General features: G+C 43.3%; 1 pseudogene; it reads left to right on the forward strand.

Moving 5' to 3' along the window:
- Positions 1–10090: 10090 nt before the first annotated feature.
- Positions 10091–15703, forward strand: LOC129704928 (uncharacterized; annotated as a pseudogene).
- The last annotated feature ends 611 nt before the right edge of the window (positions 15704–16314 follow it).

A 16314-nucleotide genomic window follows, 5' to 3' on the forward strand; every position in this document is an offset into this window, starting at 1 on the left:
CTCAGAAAGCTGCGATCAAACAGAGGTGCTCTTTCTCCATGTGGACTATGTAATTAAGACTTGCATTTATGATACAGTAAACCCTTGCAATTGTCCCAAGTGTCGGATAGAACTAATGCAGCAGACATAAAATGCTGGAGTTACTGTCTGAAGAAGGGTCTCGACCCGAAACGTCACCCATTCCTGTCCCGCCGAGTTACTCCAGCATTTTGTGTCTATCTTCAGTGTAAACCAGCATCTGCAGTTCCTTTCGACATAGAACTATTGTGTTTAGGTGATCGCTGGTCGGTGCTGACTGAAGGGCCTGTTTCCATGTTGTATCTCTGAACTCAATTAAACTACATTTTGTAACTATTGAAGCAACTGGCAATACTTCCCACCAACTCGGTCTGATACCAAACTCCATCCCAGAAAAGTTTCTGAAGAGCAACCAGACTGTTCACAGGCATAATGTTATATTTTTTTGCATGCTGTATCTCTGTATGACTCCATTTGACCATGAGATGTTTTCATCATTTAGTGCAGCCATCATTGAAAATGATTTTCCAATCGATAACCATTGCCCAACTCCCCTTGTACTCCTGTCTCCTTGTACTCCTGCCTACCTAGCCTACCTATTGCTCATTCATTCCTTTGCAAACACCAGATTTGGTACTGTCAACGTGTTCCTGATTGGATTCCCATACTCATAACCAAATTGTTATCACATGACCTGCTTCACACAAGTTGTATTCATGCATTACCCTGTCCATGTTGACCTTAATTAACTCCCAGCCTCAGATTTAACAGTTCATTTGTGCTATCACATCCATCTAGGGCTTTTTCCCTTCATCTTCTATCACTGTCAACTCTTTCAGCTCAACAAGCCTTCAAAATATCTGTGCTGCTTCAGTCTTCCATCCAACACATCCACAGTTTTACCTGGGTCTGCACTGAACAACTGTGCCTACAAATGTAAAGGACACACATTAAAATGTCTCCTCTAAATATTTTCCCCTCTCTCCCCATGAAGAGATAACTAAAATTGGACTTTCGAGATGGTTTTTTCCGTCCAAAAACAAGGGGAAAAACACATAGAATTAGTGCCACATCGACTGGCTGGATAATGAGAGAGAGAGACATTTCACTCGAGCTCAGTTTCCAAATATCCCCTCCTTCCTTCCTGCCCAAAACACAGCAATTCCAATATTTTGTTTCAGATTTTGATCAGTTCATTTTCATCATTTTAAAAGCAGCATGGTGGCATAGTGGTAGGGATGCTACCTTATAGCACCAGAGCTTGGATCCTGACTACGGTGCTGTCTGGATGGAGTGAATAGATTCTCCCCATGACCTGTGTGGGTTTCCTCCCACACTAATTGGCTTGGTAAAATTGTAGAATTGTACCTAGAGTGTGTAGTATAGTGTTAAGGGCCTGTCCCACTTTCACGACCTAATTCACCACCTCTGCCGAGTTTGCCCTTGACTCATACTCGCAGCATGGTCGTCACGAGGTCGTACGAGGTCGTAGTTAGGTCGTAGCTGGCCGCGATGCTAGTCGTAGGTTCTCGTGGCATCACGTAGGTCGGGGAGTGATGAAAAATGTCCATGAGTAAAAAAGGTCATGAATTAGGTTGTGAAAGTGGGACAGGCCCTTAAGTGTATGGCGATCGCTGATCAGCGCGGACTCGGTGGGCCGAAGGACCTGTTTCCGCACAGTATCTCTGTAAACTAAACTAAACTAATCTGCAGATATATCTGGCAAAGTGCTGGTCACCCTCCTATGTGTACCTCTGATAAAAATGCAATTTCTTAAATGTATCTAACCAAGCTCCTAATACGAGTGGGTGTCAAATTTTGTTTGTGAATTCTCCCGTGAAGCACATAATATTCACTTGGTTAGAGGTGCCAGATAATGCTTCTTACTATTAATCACGTTCAACTTGGTTGCTCTCACTCGTTGTTTTTCGTGGCAACATGAAAATCCCATGAAAATCAATGAAAGTAACAAGGGAAGGCATTCATATCAGATTCCGCTGCAATAAAGATGCTGTGCAGAGCCACTAAAGTGGTTGCTGAAATCACAAGTGGCGCTGAATAGATCGTCCTTCATTTGGCTAAAATATCTCACGTTGCATCTTTTTCTGCCATGATCCACATGAGGCAGCCCAGTGACAGGTCACAGTTTATCATCTGCAATGAATTGCTTCGATGTGACCACAGAAAACACAGTGGAATCATCAGTCAATAGCTCTTTTTTTGTTTGCTGTTTCTCATTGTACACATACCAATGAACATTATTTAATTTGGCACGGAAGGCAGTGGAGGCCAAGCCAATGGATATTTTTAAGGCAGAGATTGACAGATTCTTGATTCTAGTATGGGTGTCAGGTGTTATGGGGAGAGGGCAGGAGAATGGGGAGAGGGAAAGATAGATAAATCAGCCATGATTGAATGGCGGAGTGGATTTGATGGGCTAATTCTGCTCCAAGAGCTTATGAACATGAACTTGAAATGATGCCGAAAAAATTCATGCCATTTACCTGCAGAGGTAAGTAAGGTGTGAAAAAACCCATAACAATATATTCTAAAGCCCCTGTCCCACTGTACGAGGTAATTCAAGAGTTCACCCGAGTTTTCCCCTGATCCGGTCGGAGAATGTCCGTAGCATCACCACCGTCCCCCACCACCTCCAGTTTAAATTCCGTTTGGAATATTTTGGAGGACCAAGAAACCAAGAACCAAGAACCAAGCAGGTCCGTAGAAGTTTGTGGATGTCTCTTAGCGGCTCGTAATGCTAACAGTAGGTATTCGGGACATCCGGCAAACTCGTGACGTTTTTTCATCCCTGTAAAAAAATACTTGTGATGAAAAAAATTGTTACTTTTTACTTGTACAAGCCGCTACGAGACATCCACAAACTCCTACGGACCCACTACGGACATTCTCCGAGTTCAAATTAGGGGAATACTCGGGAGAACTCTTGAATTACCTCGTACAGTGGGACAGGGACTTTAATTTAAATAAGACTTACATTGATAAAATCATCATTGCCTTTCAAATAAATTAAAACATCCCTAGAGCTGAAAAGGACAAGAATGCATGTGAAACTTCATTGGCAAACACTGAGATACTTTAATTAACCTGCATCTTGTTATATATTAAGAACAGGGAAATAAGAAATGGTCCAAATATAGCTCGTTGAAGTTTGGCACTTATCTCAAACGACAGATGCACAAAGTATTTTCACGGAAGGACAGGTATGATTTATGTATTTCATAGCAAAAGGATTTGAGTATAGGAGCATCCATGGCAAAAGGATTTGAGTATAGGAGCAGGGAGGTTCTACTGCAGTTGTACAGGGTCTTGGTGAGACCACACCTGGAGTATTGTGTACAGTTTTGGTCTCCTAATCTGAGGAAAGACAATCTTGCCATAGAGGGAGTACAGAGAAAGTTCACCAGACTGATTCCTGGGATGTCAGGACTTTCATATGAAGAAAGACTGGATAAACTCGGCTTGTACTCGCTAGAATTTAGAAGATTGAGGGAGGGATCTTATAGAAACTTACAAAATTCTTAAGGGGTTGGACAGGCTAGATGCAGGAAGATTGTTCCCGATGTTGGGGAAGTCCAGAACAAGGGGCCACACACACAGTTTACGGATAAAGGGGAAATCTTTTCGGACCAAGATGAGGAAAACTTTTTTTCACACACAGAGAGTGGTGAATCTCTGGAATTCTCTCCCGCAGAAGGTAGTTGAGGCCAGTTCATTGGCTATATTTAAGAGGGAGTTAGATGTGGCCCTTGTGGCTAAAGGGATCAGGGGGTATGGAGAGAAGGCAGGTACAGGATACTGAGTTGGATGATCAGCCATGATCATATTGAATGGCGGTGCAGGCTCGAAGGGCCGAATGGCCTACTCCTGCACCTATTTTCTATGTTTCTATGTTTCTATGTAACTGTTTTTGCCCTGAATACCATTGGGTACATGTGACATTTAAGAGGATTTTTAACGAAACAATTTTCTGTGTAGATGTGCAACAATACCCAAGCCCTGCAAATAAATTGTTCCTGAATTGGCAGAGCAACTCAGTATTCCTTGGGGAGATTTATCGCTTGAAATATAAACTGATTTACATGATATAACATCCAAATTAGATTTGGACTTCCAGTTAGGTCCAAATCCCTTAATTACTGTGATTTTAACAAGGAGCTCTGTCATTAATATTACATTTTTATTTATTTATCTATGGATTTATAAGCCAAACAATTCCAAACTCCCACACCAAATGCGTGAATGTTTTTTTTTTAAATGAGAAAAAAACTCATGGTACTTTGGTGCATCTTTCAAAGAATTATAGAATGCAGCGTGCATTGAAACAATGGAGATGGCCCCATAGAATTATATAATGTTAAGAGAAGCATAGAACAAGTAGATGGTCACAAAATGCTGGAATAGCTCAGCGGGTCAGGCAGCATCTTTGGAGAGAAGGAATGGGTGACGTTCCGGGTCGAGACCCTTCTTCAGATAGTCATAATTTTTCCCTTGGTAGGGATATCAATAAGGCAGCATGCCTTTAATGTGTGAAGAAGCAGTTTAAATAGGATCTGAAGGGTACATTTTGTTAATACAGAAAATGGATGATATCTGCAACATGTTGTCAGAGACGTTAATATAATCAGGTACAATTATTATATTGTAGAGCTATTTAATCAAAAAGCTGTAATTGATTTCATTTTCGAAAACCTAAAACAAATATTCAAGCCCTCTTGTCTTTCAAGATTACGTTCACCTTGGCATCCTTGTCCCTTGTCCTTACTTGAGCAAGTTGGTCCTGAACTCTGATGAGCTGATCTTTAAATGACTTACATGTCAGCTGTGGAAGGTTCAGTGAGATTGTCCTTCTGCTGCCTCTCGCCTAAATAATCTTTTCCAAACTATCGAGACTCTTTCTTTCAATCGTTAAGGATAGCTCATTATCAGCAATATCCCATTATCATTTTATTGTGGTGTCAGTTGATAGTCAGACCACTTACGGTTGGACCCTCGCCAGTGGTTACGAGGGCTGTCACGTGACGTCATGGGTTAAGGGGAGTGTCCTGCTACATAAGCATATCTCACCTTGAGATCATCCCAGTCAACAGGTAGCTGAGCTCGAAACAACACCCTCGTTCAGCTGTAGCAACAATTACATTATTATGTTAGAGGACCAAACTGTATTTCAAACTTTTTATCTCACTGAATAAAGCAATTGTTTATTCACCACGTTTTGTGCAGCTACATTGGTGACCCCGACAATCCAAATTTGGGATTTTGGATTTCTCATGACACATGCAGCCTCGGGAGACCTAATGTCTGCATCCGACAGCACAGCCCTGCAGAACGACGCTACCACCAACCCGGCCCTGCCTTAAGGTATGCCGCAGGCTGCCCGGGTCAATGTCCGTGGTCCGCGCCTTGCTCGACAGCCGCCAATATCTCCCACATGACCTGCCCGGAGCCAATTGGATCTGAGAGGGCCGCGGCTGCCGTTGCTCCCCCACCAGCCATTGCTACCCCACCAACCGCTGCTCCCCCACCAGCTGCTGCAGGAGCTGCGAGTGTAGCAACCCCACGCCCCCAGCATCATCGCCGTCTGCGCGACGGCACCGGGAGCGGGGAGAGAGCGGGCCCGCCCATTACCCCGCTGGCCGCTGCTCAAGGCCTGGCCACCCAATAGAGCGGGCCTACCTGAGGCAGCTTCTGAGCTTTTTTGTTGTTTATTTTGGGTTTTACAAATTACTATGTTTACATACCTGTTGTGTTGCTGAGGGTGAGAAATTCATTGTTCAGTTTCGGGACATATGACAATAAAACACTCTTGACTCTTGAGGCTTCCAATGGAAAATACATATGTCAGTTCTGTTCAGTACAGTATGTTTAGGTGAATAAATGAAGTGGTTCCTCCACTCCCACTTTCAATTTCCCAGGCCTTACAAGCAAGCCAAATGGCAATCATAATCACTTGGTCTTTACACAATATTTCCACCACCATTGTTTTAATTCCACTACTAAAATAAACATGACTGTAGTGCGTGAAATCTGGATTAACATTCTGATACTATGTGTTGGAAGGAACTGCAGATGTTGGTTTACACCGAAGACAGGCACAAAATGGTAGAGTAACTCAGCAGGAGAGGCAGCACCTCTGGATAGAAGGAATGGGTGACATTTTCGAATCAGGACCCTTGTTCAGACTGAGAGGCAGGGGAGAGGGCGACACAGAGATATGGAAGGGTAAGGTGTGAAAACGAGATATCAAAGGGGATGGTTCAAGTAAAATGTAGAATAGATCATTGTTAGCTAGTGGAAGGAGACAATGAGGCATATAAATATAATATTTAATCAGGACAGTCAGACAGTTCAGAAAACTAGGATGGGGGAGGGATGGAGAGAGGTGGATAGCAAGGGTTATGAAGTTAGAGAAATTAATACTCATACCGCTGAGTTATAGGCTGCCCAAGCAAAATATGAAGCTGTTCCTCCAATTTGTGTTGGTCCTCACCCTGACAGTGGAGGAGGCCCAGAACTTACTCCCAGTCCCTTACTGACCTTTCTGTCTGCCTGTCCTGCTGAGTTACTCCAGCATTTTGTATCTATCTTCGAATATTATGTGCAGTGAACTTGTCAACTCCAGTCAGAACCCTCTTTAATCCTGGTTTACCGTCCACACGTCTGGAGCAATGAGCAAGAGAGAGAGAGAGAGAGAGAGAGAGAGAGACAGAGAGACAGAGAGAGAGAAAGATCAAGAGAGATAGAAATTGAGAGAGAGAGAGAGAGAGAGAGAGAGAGAATCACGAGAGAGAGAAATCGAGAGAAAGAGAAAGAGCAGAGAGTGAGGAGAGAGAGAGAGAGAGATGAGAGGATGCGAGAGAGAGAGAGGGAGACCCCGCATTCAAACCTTCTCTCAGGGGGACTGGGGATTAGGAAATGGATAGAGAGTGGGCAAACTGTTATCATTTCAACAATTAAAATTTAAAATTTAAATTGGAGGATAATCAATATTTTAAATATATACAGGTATGTGACTTTATGGAGAGGGAGAGGGATTAAGGTTGAGGAGAGGGACTATATTATTTAAAAACGAGGTTGACGTCTCTCCCAGATGCGATAAATGCTTTTTTCAAAACGGGATGTACAAAGTTGAATAAATTTTGGAGTGATATATTTGATATATTTACAAAGCTTTTTCAAGTCAAGAATAGAACCCAAAAGGGATTATTTGGAATAATAGGAGAAGATACCAACTTAAATAAAGATCAAAATGTTTTTTTTTTAATTATGGGTTTAATAATAGGAAAGAAAGGGGAGAAAGAACATTAAGCGGTACCGTAAAGATTGCTGATTTCATTTCATGCCGCGGATAGATCTACATCTCCGAATACAGATTTGAAAAATTCTCTTTTAAGGGGCCTTCTCTTCTATTTCTACTTTCCACTTTCTCTCTTCCTTTTTTATTTTTTAAATACACACTTCACGTTTTTCTACTCTCTACCATCTATTTTTCCACTTTTTCCTCTTTCATTGTTTTCTTTCTTGTCTTGCTTACTTCTTCTGCATAACATAAACTAGATAAACTAGAGTTGTTTATGGGCACGAGTCCTTACAGTTTAGTTTGCCGTATTTTAAAGTTGGCTGATTGAATAAGCCCGCTCAGTATTTGATGACATAGTAAAGAACAGCAAAAGAAAACAGGAGGCATTAAAACAAAGCACAATTTAATGGTCAGCCGTGGGACCTGATTTTATGAATCTATAATTTCATAATATAGTCTGGGCCCATTAAAATCCCATAATGTTTTAGTAGGACAGACATGCGACAGATTCTTCTCCTTGAGATGCAGAACTTCTTCAGATTACCAATCAGACTTCAGCACATCACCCCGCATTCAAACCTTCTCTCATCGACAACACATATCAACAATGGGATAGACTGGGGATTAGGAAAGTAGGGGATATGTATGAAGTGGGCAAACTGTTATCATTTCAACAAATAAAATTTAAATTTAAATTGAAGGATAATCAATATTTTAAATATATACAGGTATGTGACCTTATGAAGAAATATACACATAGATTTCAAACTATATTTTTAGATCATTTAGAAGAAGCAATGAATATTAAGGCTGATTCACAAAAATTAATATCATACTTTTATAATAATATATTTTATAATAATATATTAAATAGAGAATCACCCTCAACAGAAGCATTAAGGGAAGATTGGGAACATGAGCTAATGATAAAGATCTCGAAGGATAGATGGGAAAGTATTTGATGAATACACATAACTGTTCTATTAATGCAAGACATAATTTAATTCAATTCAAATTATTACATAGACTATATTATTTAAAAACGAGGTTGAATACATTTTATCCAAACGTCTCTCCCAGATGCGATAAAGGCTTGTTTCAAAACGCTAATATAACACACTCATTTGTAGGATGTACAAAGTTGAATACATTTTGGAGTGATATATTTGATATATTTACAAAGCTTTTCAAGTCAAGAATAGAACCCAAAACGGAATGGATTATATTTGGAATAATAGGAGAAGATACCAACTTAAATAAAGATCAAAATGTTTTTTTTAATTATGGGTTAATAATTGGAAAGAAATTGATACTTAAATTTTGGAAAAATACAACCACACCAACTGTTAAAATGTGGATTAGGAATATGATGGACATAGCACATATAGCACGCCTTGAAGTAATGAGACTCTGATTAATAGATAAATATGACCAATTCTTAAGGCGTTGGTCTCCTTTCATCGACTTTTTGGAATCATGTGATGCAGCGGTACCATAAAGATTGCTGATTTCAGTTCATGACGCGGATAGATCTAAATCTCCGAATACAGATTTGAAAAATTCTCCTTTAAGGGGCCTTCTCTTCTATTTCTACTTTCCACTTTCTCTCTTCCTTTTTTATTTTTTATATACACACTTCACGTTTTTCTACTCTCTACCATCTATTTTTCCACTTTTACCTCTTTCTATTGTTTTCTTTTTCTTGTCTTGCTTACTTCCTTCTCATAACATAAAACTAGAGGTTGTACATAGAATGAATTATGGTATTACATAGTTGGCACCTAAAATTAGGTTCCACTGTACTGTTTTGTGCTGTATTAACTTCTAATAAAATAAACAAAAAAACAAAACTGTTTTGTGCAAAAAAAAAAAAAAGACTTCAGCACATCACAGACCATCTTCTCTTCTTGTCAACAAGCTTTATCATGTTATACTGTATAATCCCCTTTATCGCGTATCTGCACACTATGGATGGCTCGGTTAGAATCATGTCTAGTCTTTCTGCTGACTGGATAGCACACACAAAAGCTTTTCACTGTACCTTGGTACATGTGACAATAAACTAAACTCAAACTCAATCCCAGCTACCACCACACTGGCCCCAAACAGCTCAATGATTTTTTAAGTCAAAATCTGTCATTAATAACAATTTACACCTCCGAACAATGATACACATTTCCATTCATTTTTGTTGAGCAACCTTAAACATTGTCATGCTGTCTGCCACTGTAGAAACTTAAAAAATGATATTTTATCCTGGGTTAATTGGTAATTTAGCTACATAAAAAGTGTTAAATTATAATGAATACCTTAACCGCATAAGTCTTATTTCAAAACTAAATTTGCATGGAACCAGACCTCCCACAGTGAAATTACATCCACTTGCAATTTCAATTTGCATTAAGTTAAAGCAATAAAATAGCATTTTTAACCATTTATTCACCAGAAAGATGCGCATTAGTTTGCCCTGAGATCTAATGATGTGTTCAGGAGCATCTATTGATGTATTTGTATAAATCACTGTGCTGGTGAAACCAGTGGCGACCAGGAATAGACTGGTTGACAACCAAGAATAGGGTGGTGACGACTGGAGAGACAGTGGACAGCTCGGAAAGACGGCAACTGGGGCGGGGCAGGTTGGCAGCCCAAACCGCATCCTCTGAGAGGAGGAGACCCAAATCAAAACACATGGAAAAATACCCCCAGGGGTGCCCGAGAAGGGGGGAGGATGAGCACCTCAATTGGACGAATCAAAGGTTAATGACTAATGGCAACGGACAACCGACTATGAGTATCAAATGCAGATGTGGTAAGGTTTGTAAGAACAGCCGAGGCATGAAGATTCACCAGACCCGGATGAAGTGTTTGGAGAGACAGGGAGTGTCACAACGCACAGGTATTTTACCTGGTGAGACGCAGGAGGAGCCGGGCCCGGAATCACCCCATTGAGCCCGAAGCCTCCAAGTGGCGCAACTAGTCCCTCGGAACAGTTCTCCGGAGAAGGTTCGAGTCAGATGGCCTCAGGCCTGCAAGACGGCAGTCTGGCATCAGTTCGACGAGGACGTCGACAAGGTGCTAGAAGCAACCGCGAAGGGAGACGTGGACCGAAGGCTGCGGACGATGACGACAATCATCATCAGTCTAGCTGTGGAAAGGTTTGGAGAAGTGGAGAAGAAGCCGGCCAGAACACCTTTCACCATGAACCAACGAGCAACAAAGATCCACAAGATCCGGCAGGAGTGAAGTCCCTCAAGAAGCAGAATAAAGAGGCCAGGGAAGAGCAACGTCCCCCCTTGGCTGAGCTGCGAACCATCCTGAGGAAGAAGCTGATGACCCTCCATAGAGCTGAGTGGCACCGAAGACGCTGGAAGGAAAGAGCCAGGAAGCGAGGAGCATCCTTCATAGCCAACCCCTTCGGCTTCACCAAACAACTACTTGGGCAGAAGCGCAGTGGGAGTTTGGCTTGCTCTAAGGAGGAGATCGACCGGCACATCCAGACGACCTACAGTGACCCCGTCAGGCAGCAGGAGCTGGGCCAGTGCAACATCCTGATAAAACCATTTCCACCCATCAAGGAGTTTGATAGTAAAGAGCTACTCCTGAAAGAGGTCCAGGATGTTGTGAAGAGAGCAAGATCTGGCTCAGCCCCTGGCCCGAGCGGAGTCCCCTACAGGGTCTACAAGAACTGCCCCTTGTTACTGAAACGGCTGTGGAAGATCCTGAAAATCATTTGGAGGAGAGGAAAAGTGGCGCAGCAGTGGCGATTCGCTGAAGGAGTCTGGATCCCAAAGGAGGAAGATTCCAAGAAGATCGATCAGTTCAGAATCATCTCTTTGCTAAGTGTTGAAGGCAAGATTTTCTTCAGCATAGTGGCGATATGGCTGACCAATTTCCTCTCCAGCAATGGTTACATCAACAGCTCGGTGCAAAAGGGAGGCTTATCTGAAGTGCTGGGGTGTCTAGAACACACGGGAGTGGTGACCCAGCTCATCAGAGAAGCCAGGGAGAACAAGGGAGACCTGACAGTGCTCTGGCTTGACCTGGCCAATGCCTACGGCTCCATCCCACACAAGCTGATCCAGACAGTCATGGCCAAGCATCATGTGCCGGGCCAAGTGGCAGATCTCACCCTGGACTATTACAACCAGTTCAGCATAAGAGTCTCATCAGGGTCAGTAACATCAGAGTGGCACAGACTGGAGGTTGGGATGATCACAGGCTGTACCATCTCTGTGATCCTTTTTGCCATGGCGATGAACATGATTGTCAAGTCTGCTGAGCCAGAGTGCCGGGGCCCTCGGACCAAGTCAGGAATGCGCCAACCACCAATCAGAGCCTTCATGGATGACCTGACTGTCATCACTGAGTTAGTGCCAGGAAGCAGGTGGATCCTGCAGGGGTTGGAGAAGCTGATTGGATGGGCAAGGATGAGGTTTAAGCCAGGAAAATCAAGGTCACTGGTGCTGAAGAAGGGCAAAGTCATGGACAGGTTCCGCTTCAACATCGAAGGAACACCAATCCCAACTGTCTCCGAAAATCCAGTGAAGAGTCTTGGCAAGGTGTTTAACAGCAGCCTGAAGGATACAGCATATGTCCAGGCAACCTGTCAGGAGCTGGAGAGTTGGTTGAGAGCAGTGGACCAGTCGGGGCTTCCCGGCAAGTTCATGGCATGGATTTACCAGCATGGTATCCTGCCAAGGATACTCTGGCCACAGCTCGTCTACGAAGTCCCAATATCCATCGTAGAGAAATTGGAGAGGAAAGTCAGCAGCTTTCTCAGAAGGTGGCTGGGACTGCCCAGGAGCCTTAGCAGCATCGCCCTTTACGGATATAACACCAAGCTCCAGCTGCCCCTGAAGTCCCTGGAGGAGGAGTTCAAGGTGACTCGGGCCAGAGAGGTGATGATGTACAGGGACTCCAGCGACCCCAAGGTGGCTCAAGCAGGGGTGGAGGTGAAAACTGGGAGGAAGTGGAGAGCCGGCGAAGCCGTGCTGCAAGCGGAGTCTCGGATACGCCACACAGTCCTGGTGGGAGCAGTGACTCGGGGAAGAGCAGGCCTGGGAATCTTCCCATCTCCCCAGTTTGACAAGGCCAAGGGGAAGGAGAGGCGCAGGCTGGTCCAGGAGGAAGTGAGGGCAGTGGTGGAGGAGGAGAGGTGTACCAGAGCAGTTGGATTGAGGCAGCAGGGAGCCTGGACAAGGTGGGAGCAGGCCATGGACCGAAAAGTCACATGGACTGAGCTCTGGCAGGCTGAACCACAGCGCATCAAGTTCCTGGTCCAGGCAGTGTATGATGTCCTGCCCAGCCCATCGAACCTCTTCATCTGGGGCAAAGCGGAAATCTCCAGATTGCCCGCAATGCTCAGGCAAGGGGACGTTGGAACACATCCTGAGCTGTTGCCCAAAGGCTCTTGGGCAGGGCCAGTACACATGGCGTCACGACCAGGTTCTCAAACCCATTGCAGAAGCCATCAGCATGGGAATCAGCAGCTGCAGACGAGAACGCCCCACCACCCAGATGATCACCTTCGTGAAGGCCGGAGTGCAGCTGCCAGGAATCAGTCAGGAATCCTGGCAACTGCGCAGGACTGGCAGCTTTCCGTAGACCTGGTGAAACAGCTGAAGTTCCCACAGCACATTGCCAAGACCACCCTGAGGCCAGATATCCTCCTGGTCTCATAGACGACCAAAAACATTGTCTTGTTGGAACTGACAGTGCCGTGGGAGGACCGTCTGGAGGAGGCCCACGAGAGGAAGATGGCCAAGTATGAAGAGCTGGTCATCGACTGCCGCAAGCAGGGCTGGAAGGCGAGGTGTATGCCCATCGAGGTTGGCTGCAGAGGTTTTGCTGGGCAATCGCTCTACAAAGCCTTGAATGCACTGGGCATCAACGGAGTGGCAAGGAGAAGGGCCATCAAGAACATCACAGAGGCAGCGGAGAAGGCCTCGAGATGGCTCTGGATCAGGAGAGGAGGTCCATGGGGAGGAGCGAATGCCACCTGAACACAAGTCGTGGTCTGATCAACCACGGCTGGGTCGCCTGGGTGAGGGTGTCTGATGTTGAAAGACCCGAAACACCCAATGACCCTAGGTTACATCAATGATGATGTGTTCAGGAGCATCTATCGATGTATTTGTATAAAAAAAATTTGTGTCAGAAAAATATCTGCAGATGAATAAATATAAGAGAAGAAATATAAATATAAACATATAATTTGCAGTAAGCTGCAAATTAACCATTTGAAATATTGGCAAGGTACATTATTATCTGAATGTATCCAACAGAATGCAAAACAAATCTGCGTGTTCATCATAATTTAGTACAAAAGGAAAGTCAGCATTCTTGAGAAATAAATAAGAAGAACTGTGAATAGGGACAAAGTCAATATTAGCACCACAGGCAGTGTGTGAAGATGGAGAGGTTTTGTGGTTGAAGACTACACTAGAGGTAGTGCTGGCAGATAATATGAAGGAAAATTCAAAGAAGTGTTATAAGTGGAGGGAAAGAAAGCAACTAGTAAGAGAATAGGGCCCCTTAAAATCAAAGTGGTCACACTGGTCTGGAACCTCAGGAGTTGGGTAAGCTCTCGATGCCTATTTTTCCTCTGTTTTTACTATGGACAAAGACATTTAGACTGGGGAACATGGGACAGTTAATGGAAATGTTTCACAAGTTCACAAGTTATAGTAGTAGAATTAGGCCATTCAGCCCATCGAGTCTACTCTGCCATTCAATCATGGCTGATCTCTGCCTCCTAATGCCATTTTTCTGCCTTCTCCCATAACCCTTGACATCCATTCTAATCAAGAATTTGTTTATCTCTGCCTTAAAAATATCTGCTGACTTGGCCTCCACAGCCCTCTGTGGCAATGAGTTTCGCAGATTAACTACACTCTGACTAAAGAAGTTCTTCCTCAGAGCGCCCTTTTATTCTGAGGCTATGACCTCTGGTCCTAGACTCTCCCACCAGTGGAAACATCCTTTCGACATCCACTCTATCTATGCCTTTCATTATTCAGTAAATTTCAATGAGGTAAAGAAAGGTCAAAAACAGATTAATATAACAAATTCTCAGATCACAAAAGGTGACAGAAAGCAATAATATAATATCTGCCAGAAACATAGGATGGGTAACAAACATAACAGCATATTAAATCACTTGCACCGCGATGTACACAGCATCAATAACACGACGGGAATTGGAGCGTAGATACAAATGAGAAAATAGATGACAGGACTGATAGATTGGTGTCGTCATTATGCGAATGCAAAGCAACATAATGGCAACAGAAAGAAAGGCTATACAGTAACTAGCTTAGGGAAAGCTAGGATGTTGCATGAAATGCTGCATGGATGATGAGGGAAGAACAAATTCTAATTGGCATTAAAGGATGGCAGGGTGGTGCAGTGGTAGAGTTGCTGTTTTACAGGAGAGACCAGGGTTCGATCCTGACTACGGGTGCTTGTCTGTACGGAGTTTGTACTTTCTCCCCATGACCCGTGTGAGTTTTCTCCGGGATCTCAGGGTTCCTCCCGCACTCAAAAGACGTATAGGTCTGTAGGTTAATTGGCTTGGTATAATTGTAAATAGTCCCTAGTGTGTCTAGGATAGTGTTAATGTGCGGGGACCACTGATCGGCATGGACCTGGTGGGCCGAAGGGCCTGTTTCCACATTGTATCTCTAAACTAAACTAAATTACCAAGAGAAGGAATCAGAATGCAGATTGTTTGAGATCGAAAGGGCATGTTACAGAGAGTGGCCAAATATCGCCGAAGGGAGAGAAATAGAGTGGCAGATTCTGATGAGGAAAATGGAGACTATCGAACATCCCCAAAGAAATTGGTTGGAAGAGGGAGTAAAAAGTGGCATGATGATCAAACATGTACAATATTTGAAGTGTTCAACATAAGAGATAGCCACAAAATGCTTGAGTTACTCAGCGGGTCAGGCAGCATCTCTGGATAGAAGAAATGGGTGATGTTTCAGGTCGAGACCATTCTTCAGACTGAGAGCCGGGGAGAGGAAGACACAGAGATCTTTGGAATTATTTGCCATAGAAGGCTGTGGAGGCCAATTCAGTCGATATTTTCAGGCAGCGTGCAGGCCACCAAATTTAATTTCATAGCATTTCAAGCAGAGTGCAGGCCACCAAATTCAATTTCATAGCATTTCAAGCAGAGTGCAGGCCACCAAATTCATTTTCATAGCATTTCAAGCAGAGTGCAGGCCACCAAATTCAATTTCATAGCATTTCAAGCAGAGTGCAGGCCACCAAATTGCCAAACAACTCATTGCATTGTCATTAAGGGCTAACATATCATTTATTGCAAGTATATTGCAAACTCAATGTACATCAAAAAAATCAATATACATCGCAAACAGGAAGTGGTCAAGATTTTTAATTATATATATTTTCAAACCTTCTATTCATTTGCAAACCAATCACAGTTTCTTTTCAAATTCAAACCAACCACAGTTTCTTTTCAATTCAAATTCAAACCAACCACAGTTTCTTTTCAATTCAAACCAACCTGACAATGACAATAAATTGAATCATTTCATTTCATTTCATTTCATTTCATTTCATTTTTATTGTCAAACTTCATTGTCACATTACATTAAGGGCACTCACAGGTCAGTAAAACCACAGTTTAGTAGACATGTGTTCACTTGATTCACAGCTCAGACTGAGAATCGTGACCTCCTGTTCCCCCATCTTGCAGCGACTAAGGCAGTCCACGCTTCCGGGTTTTATAGTCCCTCCCCCTCCCACCAGAAGTGGCGTGGCCTTCATGGTGTGATTTACAGGAGAGAGAATCTCAACATTTTTTAAACATTAACAAGTCTTGTATTTTTCATCGATGGGAAAAATCCTTTTGGCCTGACAGCTGGAGTAAGGTGGCCAAAAATCACAGCCGTAAGTGGTAGCGTTTTTTCTAAAATCAATATACAATGCAAACAGGAAGTGGTCAAGTT

The sequence above is a fragment of the Leucoraja erinacea genome, chromosome 16 (genome assembly GCF_028641065.1).
Source record: "Leucoraja erinacea ecotype New England chromosome 16, Leri_hhj_1, whole genome shotgun sequence".
Taxonomy (NCBI): domain Eukaryota; kingdom Metazoa; phylum Chordata; class Chondrichthyes; order Rajiformes; family Rajidae; genus Leucoraja; species Leucoraja erinaceus.